Source organism: Mastomys coucha, unplaced genomic scaffold (genome assembly GCF_008632895.1).
Source record: "Mastomys coucha isolate ucsf_1 unplaced genomic scaffold, UCSF_Mcou_1 pScaffold15, whole genome shotgun sequence".
Lineage (NCBI taxonomy): Eukaryota > Metazoa > Chordata > Mammalia > Rodentia > Muridae > Mastomys > Mastomys coucha.
In genome coordinates this window covers 19,174,049-19,192,683 of record NW_022196897.1, presented here as the reverse complement: position 1 = coordinate 19,192,683, position 18,635 = coordinate 19,174,049, and the positions used below count along the sequence as shown (strand labels likewise).

The 18,635-nt window shown below is 49.7% G+C and overlaps 1 protein-coding gene across 1 annotated transcript in view; it reads right to left on the bottom strand.

The window, feature by feature from the left end:
• Positions 1 to 13,845: 13,845 nt before the first annotated feature.
• Ncs1 (neuronal calcium sensor 1) overlaps positions 13,846 to 18,635 on the bottom strand; it is a 52,470-nt gene continuing 47,680 nt past the window's right edge. Inside the window, exon 8 of the mRNA XM_031369742.1 lies at positions 13,846 to 17,064. The gene's annotated coding sequence lies outside the window, so the exon portion shown is untranslated. The remainder of the gene's footprint in view (positions 17,065 to 18,635) is intronic.

The following is an 18,635-nucleotide window of genomic DNA, read 5'->3' as shown; positions in this document are numbered from 1 at the left end:
CCCAGAGGCACCCCATCCCAGAGGCACCCCATCCCAGAGGCACCCCCATCCCCATCCCAGCAGCATTCCTGTGGAGGTCTTCCTGCTCTTGTTCTCCTGCAGATGGTCACAGTTTTACATAACTACTACTTTTTTTTTAAATACCTTTTTAAAAAAAAAAGATTTATTTATTTTATGTATATGAGTACACTGTAGGGCTGGAGAGATGGCTCAGTGGTTAAGAGCACTGACTGCTCTTCCAGAGGTCCTGAGTTCAATTCCCAACAACCACATGGTGGCTCACAACAATCTGTAATGAGATCTGATGCCCTCTTCTGGGGTATTTGCAGACAGCAACAGTGTACTCACATACATTAAATAAATAAATAAATAAATAAATCTTTTAAAAAAATGAGTACACTGTAGCTGTATAGATGGTTGTGAGCCACTATGTGGTTGCTGGGATTTGAACTCAGGTCCTTCAGAAGAGCAGTCAGTGCTCTTAACCACTGAGCCATCTCGCCAGCCCCTACATAAATACTTCTTTTTTTTTTTTAAAGATTTATTTTATTTTATTTTATTTTATTTATGTGTACACTGTAGCTGTACAGATGGCTGTGAGCCATCATGTGTGTGGCTGCTGGGAATTGGACTCGGGACCTCTGCCAGCCCCGCTCACTTCTGCCCTGCTCGCACCGGTGTAATTCACTGTAGCTGTCTCCAGACACACCAGAGGAGGGCGTCAGATCTCATTACGGGTGGTTGTGAGCCACCATGTGGTTGCTGGGATCCGAACTCAGGACCTTCGGTAGAGCAGTCAGTGCTCTTACCCACTGAGCCATCTCGCCAGCCCCTACATAAATACTTCTATTCAGGCAATAGACACACATTCTTTCACACTGCTGTCTAAACAACTTTTTCTACAATCTTTCTTACAATTTTTGTTTAGATGTTGATTTTGGAATTTCATCCTCCCAGGTGCTAAGAGACCCCGAAGAAAGAACTGGACTGCCCACAGCAGAAAGTGACCTGGGTCAAGAAAGTGACACGTGAGAATTTGTATCCAAAGGGCAGAAGTGATCTTTGACTCATTTTCATTCACATCTCCAAACCCTGTAGTGGGCACACAGTAGGACCTTAACAAACAGGTGTTATATGAGTAGATCACTGCACACAGCAGGACTTCAATAAACAATAAACAAGTGTCATATGGATGGCTTGCTAGACCCATGGAAGCCTGTGCCCTTTGACCTTGTTTCTTTGTTCCAAACTTGATTATCACAATGAAGACACAAGATGTCTCCTGTCTCGTTTTTTCCGCACCCACATGCAGGTCATATGAGCTCCCAGGGACCCACCCTTCTCCATTTTCCCGGCACTGAGATTCCAAACACATTCCTCCATACCTGGCTTTTTATGTGAATACTGGGGTTTGAACTCAGGTCCTCACACAGCAAGAACTTTACTGACTGAGCTATCATCTGGACTCTGGTTCTTCAATGCCCTCCCCTAGCATACACTATTCCATCATGATGATAATGTCTCTCATGTGTGGGGGGAATATGCTCAGAATTGGATAGATAGTCCCTGTGTTTGGGGAGCAAGGCCCTCAAAGTCAGTAAGTTTACTAAGCCTCACCTGCCCCTAAACCCAGGCTGCTGTCATAGTCATGGTCCCTACCCATCAGCTGGCACCACTTTGGTATTGCTGAGCAACAAAGTCAGAAGTTCACTCAGAAGCCCCTGGGATACTGTGCATTGTTCAGGTAGAGCTTACCCAGAAGCTCCTGGGATACTACACAGGTCTCAGGTAGAGCTCTGCTCAACCAAAAGATTCCAATAGCCTGTCTCCAAGGGAGCAGGAGGGAAGCATGACACCCAGGAGTCACTTCCTATCTCTGAGAGATGCTGGATCCAGATGTGGGGCTGGGAGTTGGGGCAACGCTGAGGGAAACAGCAGGGAGGGGCCTCAGGGTATTGAGACACGAAATTATTGAAGGACCCACCAATTCATTGCTAGGTTTGTATCCCCACAGAAATAAAAATAGGCATTCAATAAGGTGTGGTGACACACACCTTCAATCCCAGCATTTGGGAGGCAGAGGGAGGTAGATTCATGAATGTAAGGCCAGCCTGGTCTACTTAACAAGTTCCAGGACAGTCAGACCCACACGAGACCTTTCTCAGAAGTAATTAAATAGGCATCAAAGGCTAAGGAGTCAGTTTGTGGGTAAAGTGATTATAATACAATTGTGTGGACCCTCATTCAGATGCCCAGTACCCACATAAAAACCTGGAATAGGGCGTATATCTGTAATCCCAGCAGTGGGAGTTGGGAGGGGGAGACAGCAGAATCCTGGGGGCTCATTGGATTTGGCTAGCCAGTCTAGGCAAACCCGTGTGCTCCAGGTTCAGGGAGAGGCTCTGTTTCAAAAAGTAAAGTGGAGAGCAATCCAGAAAGACACCTGGTGTCAGCCTCGAGCTTCTCCACACATGCATGAGTGAGCTCACCTGCACCCAGGCATGCACAAATGTGCATGTGCACACACACATATTCACATGTGCATGTACACATGCACCACACACACATGCATACACACACACACACATGCACATACATACAGACATTCAAAGACTTACCTGTATTGTTCACAACACCTCAAATGAGTAGTGAACAAACAGGAGCCGGTGATGGGTGAAGTGTGTTATCAGCTGCACAAATACTGGGGCTCTGTGCACACAAACTCTACTCCACAGGCACATGCTAGGCTTCATTTTGATATTTTGTACAAAAGCAGAAGTGGTTGCTAGAAAAAGGTAGATGGAAGCCTAGAGTTGGAGTTCACAACTCAAGAAGGAAGGCCAGCAGGGGTCTCCCTCCACGTCTGAACCAGGCTGGCCCAGCGCATGAGGAAGGCATGCTGGGTTCTTGGCCAGGCTTACTCCACCACCCACTCCAATTCCTGCCTTTAAGGACTTGTAAGTTCAAATTACCTCAAGAAGTCTCCACTCAAGAATTCACAGGGTCTGAATATTATTTCAGTCAAGGAAACAGAGCCCCACAACAGTAAGCCAAGGACAGGTGACCTTTGACAAAAGCGGAGACTTGCAGAAGGAACCATATTAAAGGTGTTTTGATTGGTGCAGCCTGGAACTGCTGGCCCAAAGAACTGTGCTTGGAAATCCAAAAAGGGGACATGGTTCTTTCAGCCCACGCATCACCAGAATCTTCTGGCATGCAGTGTAGCTGGGCTGAGATTAAGGCAGTGCACTCCTTTAACAAGCCAGGTCTAATTGTGTCTCTGCAGATGTTTAATGGAAGCCGGCATCCCAGGCAGACAGCTTCAAGAACAATGTTGGGCAGGTTCCCATGCCCAGCTTTCCAGCCTCTCTCACAACAGAGGCCAGTGTCACTCTGGCCTACAGATGTGGGGCCAAAGACACAAAGATGATGGTAGCCATGATGGCAAGTCAAGTCCCTGGCTCCTGGGGAGAGGCAACAGACAGAGCTACAGCATCTGGTCATTACACTGGAGTTCAGACACAAGCCACAGTCCTGCCTGAGCCCTCACAGCACTGCTTACATTAGCGGCTCCTCTCCAATACCAGGCTTCCTCCTACAGATAGGAAGCTTGGCTTCTGCCATCGCTCAGGATGCCAGAGGCCTGGAGAGTCCTCCCTAGAGCAGTGTCCCAGGAAAGGGAGTTGATTGGCTCTTAGTGAATCACATGCCCAACTCTGTGCCCAGGTACTGTAGCTAGAGGGAGATAAGACACAATGATTGACCGGGCGGTGGTGGCACACGCCTTTAATCCCAGCACTTGGGAGGCAAAGGCAGACAGATTTCTGAGTTCGAGGCCAGCCTGGTCTATAGAGTGAGTTCCAGGACAGCCAGGGCTATACAGAGAAACCCTGTCTTGAAAAGAGAGAGAGAGAGAGAGAGAGAGAGAGAGAGAGAGAGACAGAGAGAGAGAGAGAGAGAGACAGAGACAGAGACAGAGACAGAGAGACACAGAGAGACACAGAGAGACACAGAGAGACAGAGAGAGACAGAGAGAGACAGGGAGAGACAGAGAGAGACGGGGAGAGACAGGGAGAGACAGAGAGAGACAGGGAGAGACAGAGAGAGACAGAGAGAGACAGAGAGAGACAGAGAGAGACAGAGAGAGATCTCCACTGGTTGTGGAAGCTTGAGTCCCTTAACCATCTTTCCCATGTCAGGTCCGGTTCAAGCCCTTGAACTAGATGCATTCAGCAAACACTCTATAATTGCCAAGAGACAAGCTACTGCTCCCTCCTTCTCTGTGATGCCTCAGGCCCAAGTGGATGGCAAGGGTAGACTCGTGATTTGCATTGAGTTCATATATATTTGATGCAACCCAAAACTTCTGCTCACCAGGGGAGTTGATGACCGGCTCTTGGAGGAAGTGCTTTTCTTTGAACATGATACTACAGACATGAAGCTGTCCCCTGAGTGTCAGCTCTGTCCACCATGCTTGCCAGATCCCCATCCTGGCGTGCAGAACACAGTTCCTACCTTCTGGACCTGGCATGAAAGCAAGCCCACACCCACCCCTCCAAGCCTCCCGTTGGGTATTCCTTAAGTGAACACAAGAGCCTGGCCGCTGCCTGACCTCCAGAGCTCAATCAGTGAATCACCATAGCTAAAAGGAACTCAAGGAAGACTCAGACATCAGAGAGTAGGTCGGTCCTATCTAAAATACCCAGGGTATAACAAAAAGGAAACCACACCTCAGCTTCTCTCAAGTCCCCTTTCAACACATTTGTTCTTTATACGTTCCTCCAAGTTTCTCTGCTCCCTACTTCCCCCCATCCCTCCCCTCTCTTCCAAATCTATGGTTTTATTTTCCCTCCTAATAGCAACGAGGCTGTTTTTTATAATGCAAGTATATTTAGTTTTTTTAATTATTAGTAGTTTGGGGGGGTCTGTGTGTGGGGTTTGCATGTGGGTGCCATGGCATAGACATGGATGTTCAATGACAACTTGGGGAAATTGTTTCTTTTCTCCCACTGTTGAAGAGGAGTCTCTCTCATTTCTGCCATGCTATGTACTTCAGGTGAGCCAGCCTGAGAACGTCTGGGCCATCCTCCCATCTCTGGGTCCCAGCTCCCAGAAGGAGTGCTGGGATTACAGATGTGAACTTCTTTATGTGGTTTATGGGGATTGAACTCAGGTCTTCAGGCCTTTGCAGCAAGCACTTTCACCCGCTGAGCCATCTCATTGGCCCAACTTAGTCCTTTTATGACAGTTTCCCTATCTGTTTCCCTTCTTCTGCTTACAAAGTTTCTGAAAAACACACACAATGTTCAGCAGGGGATGGAGAGGGAGGGTGCAGAGGATACTCAGAAAGCCACCGAACTCCCTCTTCAAAGACACCTCTGAGAACCATGCAGAGGAGGGCTTCCTAAACGTCTATTTGGTGATACACAGTTGACAGCTCAGTTAGTCATTTCCCATGGACTCTTACTCAGGGAGCAGGGGCAGGTGTGACACAAATTCATGTACACCTACCACGTGAAAGGGGCCATTAATGATCCAAGGACCCAGGAATGTGCTTTGACTCAGCTCTCAGATAGCTAGGGCATCTTGTCCTTCGGAGACACCATTCTATTCTGGGCTTGACTGATTCATTTTGATGGTGACTCAGTTTTCCCAGTAATTGACCAAAAAAAAAAAAATCAGTAAGTATACAGAATGAAAACATTAATACCAAGCCAAGCAGTAGCAGCACACCTTTAGTACCAGCACTGGGGAGGCAGAGGCAGGCAGATCTCTGACATAGAGGCCAGCCTGGTCTCTATGAGACCAGAGAGTTCCAAGACAGCCAGGGTTCCACAGAGAAACCCTGTCTCCAGGAACCAAACAAAAATATTAATAAAAAATAAGTAAAAATAAAAGAGAATACCACCTATCAGTCTCTTATTGGTATTTCTAGAACATTCTACCCAACAATATCAGAGCACACATTCATTATTTTTTATTGTGTCAGAAACAGTTACCATGCCCTGGATCATGCGAAACCTTAACAAATTTAAAGAAACTAAAGTATTCAGTATATGTTTTCTGGCTATGCTGTAATTGGACTGAAATCATTAAGGAAAATAAACAAACTGTATCAAATGTCCAGGAACTCACAGCCTTAAATGCTCTGATAAAAAGAGAGATCTTGGAACTGGAGAGTGCTCTTTAGTTAAGGGTCTGCTGCTCTTGCAGAAGACCCAAGTTCAGTTCCCAGCACCCACAGAGCCATTCACAGCCTGAACTCCAGGCCCAGGGGATCCAACGCCCTCTTCTTACCTCCACTGGCACTGTTTTCATCTGCCCATACCCACAGAGACAGATGCATAGAGTTTAAACTTAAATAAAGGAGATCTCAAATCAATAAGCTAAGCTGTTACTTTACTAATACACGGGTCGGCAGGATGGCTTGGTGATCAGGACATTTTTGATGCCAAGCCTGATAATCTAAGCTCAGTCCACTTGGTAGAAGGAAAGAACCAACTTGGGCTGGTGAGATGGCTCAGCGGGGAAGAGCACCGACTGCTCTTCGGAAGGTCATGTGTTCAAATCCCAGCAACCACATGGTGGCTCACAACCACCCATAATGAGATCTGACGCCCTCATCTGGTGCATCTGAAGACAGCTATAGTGTACTTACATATAATAAATAAATAAATCTTAAAAAAAATTATTAAAAAAAAAAAAGAAGAAGAACCAACTCACACAAGTTGTCTTCTGACCGGCATGGAAGAACACAGTAGTGGGAATGTCCCCTGGCCATGCCTGCCTCCAAATAGCATCCTCCTCTCTAGGCCTGACACTTGGACCTGGGTCTTCAGAGCAACCTCATCAAATCCAGGTACAGAGGCCTTGAGTGGAGGGAATCTGGCCATGGCCACTGTGGTAATTTTGATGGTCAGCTTGACAGGATTTTTGTATCACCATGGAAACAGATCTCTGGGCACATCTGCGAGGGATTCTCTAGACTACTTTAACTAAAGTGGGAAGATTAGTTGTAGATGTGGATCACCGTCCTCTGGGCTGGTGAGCTGGCTGGCTTATTGTCAACTTGACACAAGCTGGAGTCATCGGAGAGAAGGAGGCCTCAGTTGAGAAAATGCCTCCGTAAGATCCAGCCATAGGGCATTTTAATTAGTGATCTATAGGAGGGCCAGCCCACTGTGGGTGGTGCCATCCCTAGGCTGGTGGTCCTGGCTGTAAGAAAGCAGGCTGCGCAAGCCCTGAGAAGCAAGTCAGTAAGCAGCACCCCTCCATGGCCTCTGCATCAGCTCCTGCCTCTAGGTTCCTGCCCTGCTTGAGTTCCCGCCCTGACTTCCTTTGATGACAATAATACAGAAACATATGCCAAACAAACCCTTTTCTCCCCAGGTTTCCTTGGCCGTGGTGTTTCATCACAGCCATAGAAACCCTAACTAAGACAGCAGGGGTCTAAATCAGAAGAAAGAGAGCTGAGCATTTATGACGTGGACTGTAGACACGCTTCAAGCAGCCTCCTCAAGCTCCTGTGGCCATGGCTGCCTCTTGACGATGGACTACACTCTAACTGGCACTGGAACAAGTTTTCCTTTTCTTGCGTGGCCTATGTTGGGTCATGTCACAGCCATGGGAAAATGACTGATAAGACAGCATGTTTACCGGGCCTCTTCATGTCACCCAGCTGGGGCCAATGGACAACTCCACAAGGCATGCATTTCATCTGCCTATCCTGCAAGAGAGGACACCGAGGCTCTATTTGGCTTGCATTTGCTATTGCCCCACAATCCACAGCTGGGCAGGGTGGAAGCAGGACTGGACCCTAGAGACGGAACATTAGCAGAAGAAGCCTTGTAAGAACCTGGAACAACTGTGGTGGCTTGGAGATGCCTCAATGCACACCCAGAGACCAAGCAGAGAGCAGTTTTTCCAGGCCACACCCTGCCTCTGAACTTCTGCCTCCCAGGCTGCCTGATGGACCATCAGATTTCCTTCCCTAGGAGAGACCCGGGCCCTGGTACAGAGCTGGTCAGGAACAAGAAGGCTGTACAGGTGTCAAAGTGGTCTGGGTCAGGCAGAGAGATGGTACGAGGACTGAAAGTTTGGGTCCCGGAACCCCTGTGAATGTTGGGTAGGCCTGACAAGCTGGCTACAATTCTAGTGCTTGGAAAGTGGAAATGAGATCTTCAGAGTAAGCTGTTGGGCTAGCCGTATCAGTGGGCTACAGGTTCAACTGAGAGACCCGGCCTCAAAGAATAAGGTGGAGGGTGACTGAGGAAGACAGCAGGCACCAACCTCAGGCCACCACATGCACACCCAGGAACACACATATACACATACATACCGTGTAAAAAGGGCCAAGTAGGGCTGGCAAGATGGTCTCGCCAGTCGGAGCACTTAACACCAGTCCTAACAACCCCAGGCCCACATGGCGGAGGGGGAGAGCGAAACTCCTCCCAGCTGTTCTCTGACCTCTCTGTGGGCGCTACAGCACACCCCGTCCCAAATAAATAAATAGGTACATAATCTTTTATGTGGTCTTCATCTCTTCATCTGTGGCCTGGTGCCACCAGGCGTGAGAGGCCCCAGGAGTCACACATCAGCTTTGTCTTTGCACGAGGACAGCAGTGTCTCCTTACACGGCGACTCAGCCCCACTGTCTGGTGGAAAATCCCAGATTCTGAGAAGTGCCAGCTCCAGGGGACCCCAGGGAGAGGACGTCACGCCCAAGGTGATGAATCACAGAGACAGTCAGGACTAGTGGCCAGCAAGCCTAGCCACATATCCTAGCTCTAGTGTCCATTAGCTGTGTGACGTGAGGCGCGTCACTAAACCTCTCTGGGATTGGTTAAGGATGTGAGTGTAGTCACCGCATACAGGTGCAATAGCAGCAAAGCCATGGATGGGAAGGGACAAACGGCTGCTGTGAGCTCAGAAGGCGAACGCAGCAGTGGCCACCACATCCCAACACAAGGGCCCTGCTTCCTTCTGTCACATGGACTGCAAAAAGCAAGTTCCAGGTCCAACTTGTCGACAGCTCAGGTGTTTCCAGAAGGCACCCTTGGACCATGCCTGCCCAAGCTAACTATCACCATCCCTGCACCCTGGAGCCTCACTCCCAGACTCATCTACTCCTGCCAAGCTCCTCCCCTCACAGTGCTCCTAAGGCCTCTTTGCCTGTGGTGGGGCTCTAAGCCTCGAATACCCAAGCATCCTAGATCTCAACGCCCAGTGTAGAAAGCAGGACATCCCTTCCTCAACATCGCCCCTGCCCCATCAGAGATAGGATCTCTCCACAGCCCTCACTCCTACTGCTCAGATCCAGGACACCTGCAGAGACCAAGGGCAAAGACAGATTGTCTGGAGCCTGGAAGCCCCTTGCAGGGCTTGATGACCCTCTTACAAGCAGAGGCCCCCTTGTCTATAAAATGTGGGTGTAATACCAGTCACAGCCTCTAGAGGGCGTTTCTAAAAGTATTAAATGAGCTAAGGCAGAGAACCCTGTGTACAGCAAGGATCTGGGGTCAGCTGTGAGTATCGGAATGGCCATTCATTCATCTGCTAAATGTTGAAACAGGGACTTACAGAGCGTAGCCATCCCACCAGATGTCCTGAGAAGCACAGAGAGGAGGAGCTGTGCGCTAAGAGTGAAAGCACCCAGAAGTGATCTCTTGTTTCTCTACCTTCCCCGCCTCTCCCATTGGAATTTACCTTTGCACCTTTGCATCTGCTGTTCCTGTTCTTCTCTCTCCTCCCCTAAGGATCCTGAAATCCTTTGAGGGCAGATGTGTCCTTTCTCCTCCAGGAATCCCTACTGGAGGCTGCCTGTGACAGCTCAAACCTACCCTTCGTGGGTTGCTTAGCCCATCTTTGGTTGGGGGTCTTTAACCTTTCTACATGGATGGCAGGCTCCTTGGACCAAGCTTCGCGTGCATCAGAGGTCACAATGGAGCCCGGCATCACAGCTGTTCACGTTTGCACACCACTCTCAGGCTGGAGGACACCGGGTAGCTTTTGGCTTCTGCCTTGAAGCCACGAGACATCAGTCTCCTTGTGTTTGGTGGACAGGCGCTGGTAGTCTATGATTCCCCTGTGCTCCCTTACATGATGGCCCACCCCACCCTCCCATATTCACACCACCCAGGTCCCAGCTCCGCCTTCCAACATGGCAGCTGGCTAGACTCCCTCAGCAAAGTTTCTCAGATGCAGTTGTGAGTGGAATCTGCAGAAGCCTTGGTGAGCCCTTTACAACACTGGGAATTCTAGGAGCTAACCCAGGACAAGCCCTCTGTGGTGGTTTGAATGGGAACATCCCCAAAGGCTCATGTATTTGGGCGCTTGGTCATTAGGGAGTGACCATACTTGACAGGGATTAGGAGGTCCACCCTTGTGTCACTGTGGGGGCGGGCTTTGGGATTTCAGATGCAGAACTCTCAGCTCCCTCTCCAGCACCATGCCTGCCTGTGTGCCACCATGACGATAATAGACTAAGCCTCTGAAACTGTAAGCCAGCCCCAATGAAATGTTTTTCTTTTATAGGAGTTGTGTGGTTATAGTGTCCCTCAGCAATAGAACACTAAGACCTCCTCTATCCCAGGATTGTTCCGGAAGTGACCACTACTCCCAGTCTTCCTGTTATTCCGGGGGCGGGTGTGGGTGTGGGGGGAGGGGTGGTGGATTTTGGGACTCACCACATGGTATGACCCTTGAGACCTGCAAAAGTGAGTGGCTAGCCTGGGGTCTCACCTGGGGAAAGGACACAATTTCTGAGACAGAAAATGAAACAGACCATGAGCCCTGGTCCCTGACTGGAGGGCCCCTGACAAAGTCCTTCCTGGTCACCTCCTTGTAGACTCCAAGTTGATATCCTGGCCAGACCAAAGCCACTAGATCCCAAGTCTCTCAACAAAACAAAGATGCCCTCCACAGGATCCTTTCTCCATCCATCCTCTGGGCTTTAAAGGAAGCAGGGGATACCCTGGGGAAGGAGGAGAAAGGGAGGCCCGGAAGGCAGGAGACAGAACAATGACCTGAAACTTCGTACCGCGCAGGTACAGTTGTTTGTTTGTCTGTTTGTTTTTATTTAATTGTTTTGGCAAAGGAGAATTTACATGCAAATACTTGGAAGAGACATCGGATCGTTTAAATTGACCCAAAGGCACACACAATCATTTGAAGACGATCTAAATCGGGATGGTGACAGAGACCCGAGACGGCATAATCAAGACACGCGTGCATTTCTCTTCCTAAACAAACTCAATCTTGGGCTTGTGTGGCGACGGGGTTGGGGATGAGATCCCAGAAACGCTCGTTTTATGGAGTCTGGCCCGGCGGTCGCGAAGAGGCTGAGGCTAGTTTCTTTGCTCTCAGTCCATTGGTTAGAACTGAGCCACATGGCCGCCCTTGCCCAAGGGAGGCTGGGAAATGTAGTCCTTTGCTCCATACTTCGCCCTGATGAAGTGCGGGAGGCAACAACTTTCCAAAAGCTCAGTTTCCCAGACTCAGAGGATTTTAATGCCCTTTCCATGCCCACCACTATGGCCAGAAGATAGCCAAGAGGACAAGGTGGATGGATGTCAGGCAAGGTAGGAGAGGGCAGACAGGCTGCTGAGGAGGGCAGGTAGGCAGTGACCACAGCAGGGATTCTCCTTCTCATCTATATATACCACCATCCCCACCTCCAGCTCCTCTCTGCCTAGTCCTGTCCACGGCAGGTGTGGTTCTGAGTATTTTGTTATGGTGGGTGCGACTGTGAGGTGTCCCCTGCAGACTGGTACATTAAACACTGGTATTGGTCCCTGCCTGCTCTGTTTTGGGATTTTATGGAACTTTTGACACGTGGGCAGCCTAGCAGGCAGATGTGGACTTCTGGTTTGGTCTGAGTTCTCTGCTCCCTGGTTTGAGGAAGTGTGAGGAGGCCCTGCCTGCACTCCCACCACCATGCTTTCCCTGCCGTGGTAGACTAAAATCTCACCACGAGTGTAAATAAGTCCTTCTTCACTATGCTGTTTCTGTATGTTCATGTATACTGGGGTGGGAAGGGCAAAGTGGGAGGCTCCCACTGGGAAGGAAACCAGCCCGGCCACCATGGAGAGCTCACTCCCCTGGGAGGAGGGAGAAATCGTAGGTGAAGCCAGCACACTAAGTCCCCCAGGGTAGGCTGAGCCACTAAGGTCAAGGCCTGCCCAGGGCAAAGTGAGGTAGGATGTCTTTGCCATCCAGTGCTCTCAGCCCTCAGAGACCCTAAGCTGTCCCTCCACAGCTGCCAGCAGGCACCCTCCACAGCAAGCATACCCATATGCTAGGCTTCCCTTGTACTCTGCACAGCTATGCCCATTACATAGTGCTGGGGATTCGAACCCAGGTCCTCATGCTTGCAGAGAAGGCACTCCACTACTGATGTATCTCTCAGCCCCATCGATTTTTGATACTTTCATGGATGCAATACTGTATGGATATGTAAGTGGCTTCCAACTTCCACCTAGGGACAGTTCCTGAGGACTGAGACCCTCCTTGGGAACCAACTCCCTCGAGCAGAAACCATCAGCCCCTTATACACACATTCTTACTAAATCCTGCCTCACAGTTTGCTCACCAGCACAAGACACGGGGGAGTATGATTGTAGACAGCCCACCGCAGCCCCTGCGGCTACCACCAAGGGTCTCTGAGAAACGAAGGTCTGGGCCAAAACCCAAGAAAAGCACATTCCTTAGTAAGATGCCAGGTTACGCTGACACGGCTGGGGGACCACACTTTGAGAAGCTTCGGCCAGGTGATATCCCATAGAGTATCTTGTTGGGCTGTCAGAAGAGTGCAGCTGCCTCTGGCCCAGAAAGCAGGAATTCAGTTTTGCATCCCCAGCTGCTGAGAATTTACTTTTGCATCCCCGACTGGCTTGAGGCTAAGGGGGGAAGTTGCATCTAGAGGGGAGGTGGGTGGAGACTAATCCTGTCGCCCACTCACCTGCTGTTCCCTGGTCACCAGGGCACCCTTTTTAATTTACTTATTTATATATGTGTGTCACTGTCTTCAGACACACCAGAAGAGGGCATCGGATCCCATTACAGGTGGTTGTGAGCCACCATGTGGTTGCTGGGAATTGAACTCGGGACCTCTGGAAGAGCAGTCAGTGCTCTTAACCGCTGAGCCATCTCTCCAGCCCCATCACCACAGCACTCTTAACCCAGCCGATTGAGTTGATGCCTTGTATGGGTTTTCTCTTGGGTACCCAGAGCAGACCACACCCAAAGCCAGAGCAAGACTGCCCTGGGAGAAAGAAATCTAAAGCAGACAGAAACACAGAAACAGACAAAGCACCAGGCCCACACAGGGAGGCGGGGAGGTCCAGGAAGCGAGTTTAATTGACCAGACATAGACGACATACACTGGGAGAAGGGAGGAGACCTGGGCATGCGACAAAGCCTATCACCCTTGGCCTGCACCACCAGGCGAGGGCCTCCCTATGTCCCCCCAAGACATAGACAGGACAGCACCCCAAAAAAAGACTCCGAGGGTGCTGGGAACGCAAGCAGGCAAGGTTGCAACAACCACAGCTAGAACATCACCTTTTCTGGATCTGGTTTTTAAGTTACCTAAAAAATCTGTCGGGAGCTGCAGGACCCACAGGGGCACCAACTCAAACAGCGTTGGCCTGTCACCCCTACAAGGTGGCTGACCTCCTTCTGAGGCATGGAGAAACAGATCCAACAAGCAACGTGTGTGACTCCTCCAAAGTCCTGAAGGAACGGAGGAGACTTGGTCCAGGACAGTAAAGGTGTTAGTTGGGGCCCCCATCCTAGGAAGCAGACAAAACCTGAACCTAATGCCAAGACAGAAGATGGGACCAACTGTTTATTCAACAAAAGCCTTTTATTCATTCAAAAATTAACCATTGGATTATTCTGCAGATTTTTTTTTTTAAAAAAAAATTAAAGTTGGGAGGGCAAAGCTTCCCACTGTGCCCTTATGCCAACTACCTTGCCAGTCCCAGATGACCTAGCAAAGGGATGAGTGGGAGACATGCTGCCAGATATGTGGAGCTGGGGGCCCAGGACCTCTGAAATCACAGCTCCCTCCTCGGCCTTCCCCACCTCTAGCCTCACCACTGGCTGGACCACTGCATCCCCAGGTGCCACTGCGGCACATTACCACCAGGGGGCGTCCCCACGCATCCTTGGATCGTGTAAAAGCGGAAACACACTGGGAAGAATCTTGGCGGCTTTCTGTTTGTCCAGCAGTGGGGGCTTTCTCAGGAGAGACGGCAGGGGTCCCCAGGCACTGCACACCCCACTATCTCCTAGAAGAGACAATGTCCCCCAAAGTGCAAATGAAACACACCCTCCTAGGAAATCAACTATCAGACTGTAGACCATTTAAAGAAAGAGATGTCCATGCTGCATCCATTTGCCTTGTTATTTTAAACCTGGCTAGATACTGAGTCGTGATGTGCTCCTAAGTCACCATCGACACAAAGTGGGCAGCAGATGCTGGGAAGAGGGGGGTCACAGCATTCCTGGCCCTAGAAAGGAGGGTCTGCCGAGGAACCAGGGGCCTGGCCTCACCGGCTGGACCACACCCCTAAAGAAAGCAGCATCAGATAGGGTGGGGCCTCTGTGGAAATGAACTTGGAGAGGCCCTCAGGCTGCACAGAAGAGGCCTGGCCTCAGATTCTGGGCGTGCTGTGTCCCTCAGCTAACTGCTGGTGAAAGAGAGACAGACATCAGTCAGCACGCGTCCTTGAACAAAAACAGTGTCCGACACCCTGCCAGGAAAAGGCAGCCTATGGCTGTCTCAGAGTCCAAGGCTCGGGCCCAAGGACATAAACTATGAAGACCAAAAGCCACACTGGAGGCAACAAACCAAAAAGCCGAGATGCTGAGAGGAAGCCTGGCCCCACGGACATCAGTGAACGCCTCAGCTGAGGAGCCTCGGCTTAACCCTTGACAGTCCTCAGCTAGGAATCCATTGGGTCTTGATGCCACCAGACATGTCCACTGACAGAGAGGACAACTGATCTCCAGAGACTAGAGAGAGGTCCACTCTCATCCTCTCAACCTATGCCACCACATCTACTCTCTGTCCTAGAGACCCTGTCGGGGGCCAAGCTGGGAGATGACCAAAGAGGCCTTAAGGAAAATTGCCTGTGTAACTGGAGCCCTGTGGGATGTTGTGGGCTGGCAATGGGCACAGCATGAGCAAAGGGTCTACCCAGGAAAAGGGTGTGTGCACGGACTGGCTAAGCACTCCCACCCACAGGGATGGACAGGCAGGACAAAACCACCTCTTGATGGGGGACATCAGTCCTCCAGCTGACAGCTGCTCACCCATGGTTCATTAGCAAGGAAGATTTCAGCCTCCCAAAAGCATAGTGGAGATTACAGGAGAATCAGAGCAGAAGAAAAACCCAGTCTACCTTCCCCCTCTCAATGGTGGACAGAGAGGTTACACAAACTAGAAGCAGGTCTGGCCTGCAGCTGGGAAGCTCCCCTGGGAAAGCTTCCCAGGTGAGGACGAACCCAGAGGAGCTCAAGAGTCTGGAGACTCCTAAAGAGGGGCTAAAGGGGGTACCATCAGACACAGCCAGCCTCTGGGCCAGACTACACACTGCAGCAGCCGAGGCTGAGCCAGAGACTATATGGGGGCTGTACTGTCATTCATACGATCCTGTGCCCTCCAGGGTCTAGAAAACACAGCCATAGAACAGTGTCACAAACACAGGAACCCTAGCTCCAGGCTGAGAATCACACAACATCAACAAGCCCAACTATCAGGCCTCCTAGCCCTGCTGCCCGAGAAGGAAAAGACTACAAAGTCCCAGAGAAGCGATGGTTGGCAGCTGCTCCTGGTGACAAGTATGGAGCCACCTCTCTGGTTCTGGACTCAGCCCTGAGGAGCAACATGGCCTGGTCCCATCTTCCTTCCCCTTCTTTCTCAGACTAGTAGGGAAGAAGCCTGCTGCAGAAAGCAGACAAAGGCGGGAGAGCAGAGGAGTTCACATGCTACACCTCCCCAGCCCCTTAGCATCCAAGAGGCAGAGGCCAGCAGTTTGCAGAGAAGCCTACTCACTCCTCTCTATACTGTGTGCCCGACACCCTCGCCAAGAACAAGGCTCTCCATTTTCTCTCTGCTGTGAACATCAAATCTAAAGTTGCAAAATTAAAAAAGATAAAAAAAAAAAAACTACCTCAAGTTTGTTCTTGAAAAAAGTGTTACGGATTCCAAGGAGAGCAGAAGAGAGGGGTGGGGACTCCAGGGCAGAAGCTGGGGGAACAGTACATTAGCCATTTAGGAATGCCCACCTTCCCCTCTCCAAAAATGGAGCACAGTATCTGAGAAAAAAAAAAAGAGAGAGAAAAATATTTTTGGCTTCTTGGCCGCTGCAGGCCACCATCCTCCCAAGTGAGGCGGGCAGGCGGGTGAGGGTGTGCACATGTAAACGGAGGCCCAGAGTCCTGGGAGTTTCAGACACACAAGGTAGCAGCAATAGTTAACAACCAATAAATAAAAGGTATTGATTATATATGAGTATAAAAAAAAAAACCCTTGGTTTCTCCACAGAATGCACAATACTGTTATCACGTGAGCCACTGCCACTAACACCCTTGCCTGCCAGCGGCCACACTGCCCCTGGCCACCACTGCAGGGGACCAGGCAGAGACTGAGTTCTCTGAGACACAGAGGCCCTCTCCCAATGCTCAGTATCTTTAAGAACAGAAGGTAGTTTGTTTCCTTTTACAATGTCCGTTTGAAATAAAAAAAGAAAGCACACAGGCCGGACAGCAGGAAGAACGGGGCGGCTGCCTAGGGCAACAGCCGGGCGCTCAGTTTTGCAGAGGGCTGGAGCCTTTCCGTTTCGGTTTGTCGTTGTTTTGGACAAGCGGAGGTTGTTGACGATTGGAACCAGTGGCTTTAGGCGGCAGGTGGATGCAGGGCAGGGGGGAAAAGAACCAGGGCCTGGAGGCTCAAGGGCGGCCGGCTTCGTGGAGAAGAGGAAGGCTGGGTGGGCACAGGGGTGGTGTCAGGCTGCGGTGGCCTCATGGCACAGGAAGAGGCTAGTGGTTCCCACTCATCTGCAAGACAGAGGGAGACAGATGTTAATAGCCATGGTGACTGAGGGTCCCTGAGGGCCCAACTTCTCCACTTCAGGCTGCAAGCTCATTTGGGTTTGGAAAGGAGGATGCAATAGTAACAAGAAACTTAGGCACTCGATAATATTCCACTCAGTGGAAAATCTCTGAATGTGCCACTCAAAATCAATGATGACCTGAGTCTGAGGTGCTTTTGTGACTCTCATCCGTGTGGTATCTCCTAACTTGACCGCCGCCTTGATTCAGAGCACATAACCCATGCTTTCCCCATGACGTCACACCACATGCCAACACTGCCTGAAACAGCTTCAGGCTTGAGACACATGTGTTATGAATTATAGTGGGGTTTTTGGTTGTTTTTTGTTTGGTTGGTTGGTTGGTTTGGTTTTGTTTTTTTTCCAGACAGGGTTTCTCTATGCAGCCCTGGCTGTCCTGGAACTCACTCTGTAGACCAGGCTGGCCTCGAACTCAGAAATCCGCCTGCCTCTGCCTCCCAAGTGCTGGGATTAAAGACGTGTGCCACCACTGCCTGGCGAGTTATAGTGTTTTTTGTTTTTGTTTACTGCATCTATAAATTTTTTGTTCTTATAGAAGTATCACGGTTTAATTACAGAAAAATATAAAAACAAAAAAATTATATGCATAACAAAACCTTCTTTTTAAAATAAAATTCTTTATGATTTATTAGCTGCAAATATTTGATAAATGTTTATTTCATATATTTACATACCAAGAGTTATGTCAAAGTTTCTCAGTGAAAAGATGGGTCACAAGCAAAGAAAGTGTGAGAAACTAAAGGGCAGTAGAGGGCGCTAGATGGCACTAGATGGCGCTAGAGGGCAAGTCGCCATTCAGGGCTGGAAATCCTGAAAAGTGCATGGCATTGATTTGCCACAGAATCTTCATCTCTATCCCTGGGAAATAAATACGATGCTCACCATGGCACACTCCTTAACAGTTAAGGACCGACCAGGTGCTGGTGGCAGATGCCTTTAATCCCAGCACTTGGGAGGCAGAGGCAGGCGGATCTGTAAGTTCGAGGCCAGTCTGGTCTACAGAGTGAGTTCCAGGACAGCTAGGCCTATACAGAGAAACCCTGTCTGGAAACACCCCCCTCCAAAAAAAAAAAAAAAAAAAAAAAAACCCAACAAACAAACAAAAACAGTTAAGGACCGACCTGAGCGTCCAATATCATGGATAAATATTTACAGCCATTAAAACCACTGACAGGACAAGTCACTAAGGACTGGATCAGAAGCAGGGTGTGGATGTGGCACCTCTTCCGTCCATGAGGACAGCCATTATACATTTGAAAGAACCATGAGTGTCAACAAGAGCATGGGGAAATCGGAGTCCTTGCGCCTTGACAGGGGGGATGTAAAATGGTGGGAAATAGTGTCTGAGACCGATCTGCCTGTGTCGGTGACATGCCCACCAATGTGTTCTAAAATGGCTTTGATTTACAGCTCCGAATATTTTATATTTTATGAAACTTGATGAAACTGGTTCTTCATCAGAATCTAGGGTAACCTAACCCCGTGTTCCTGGGCTGC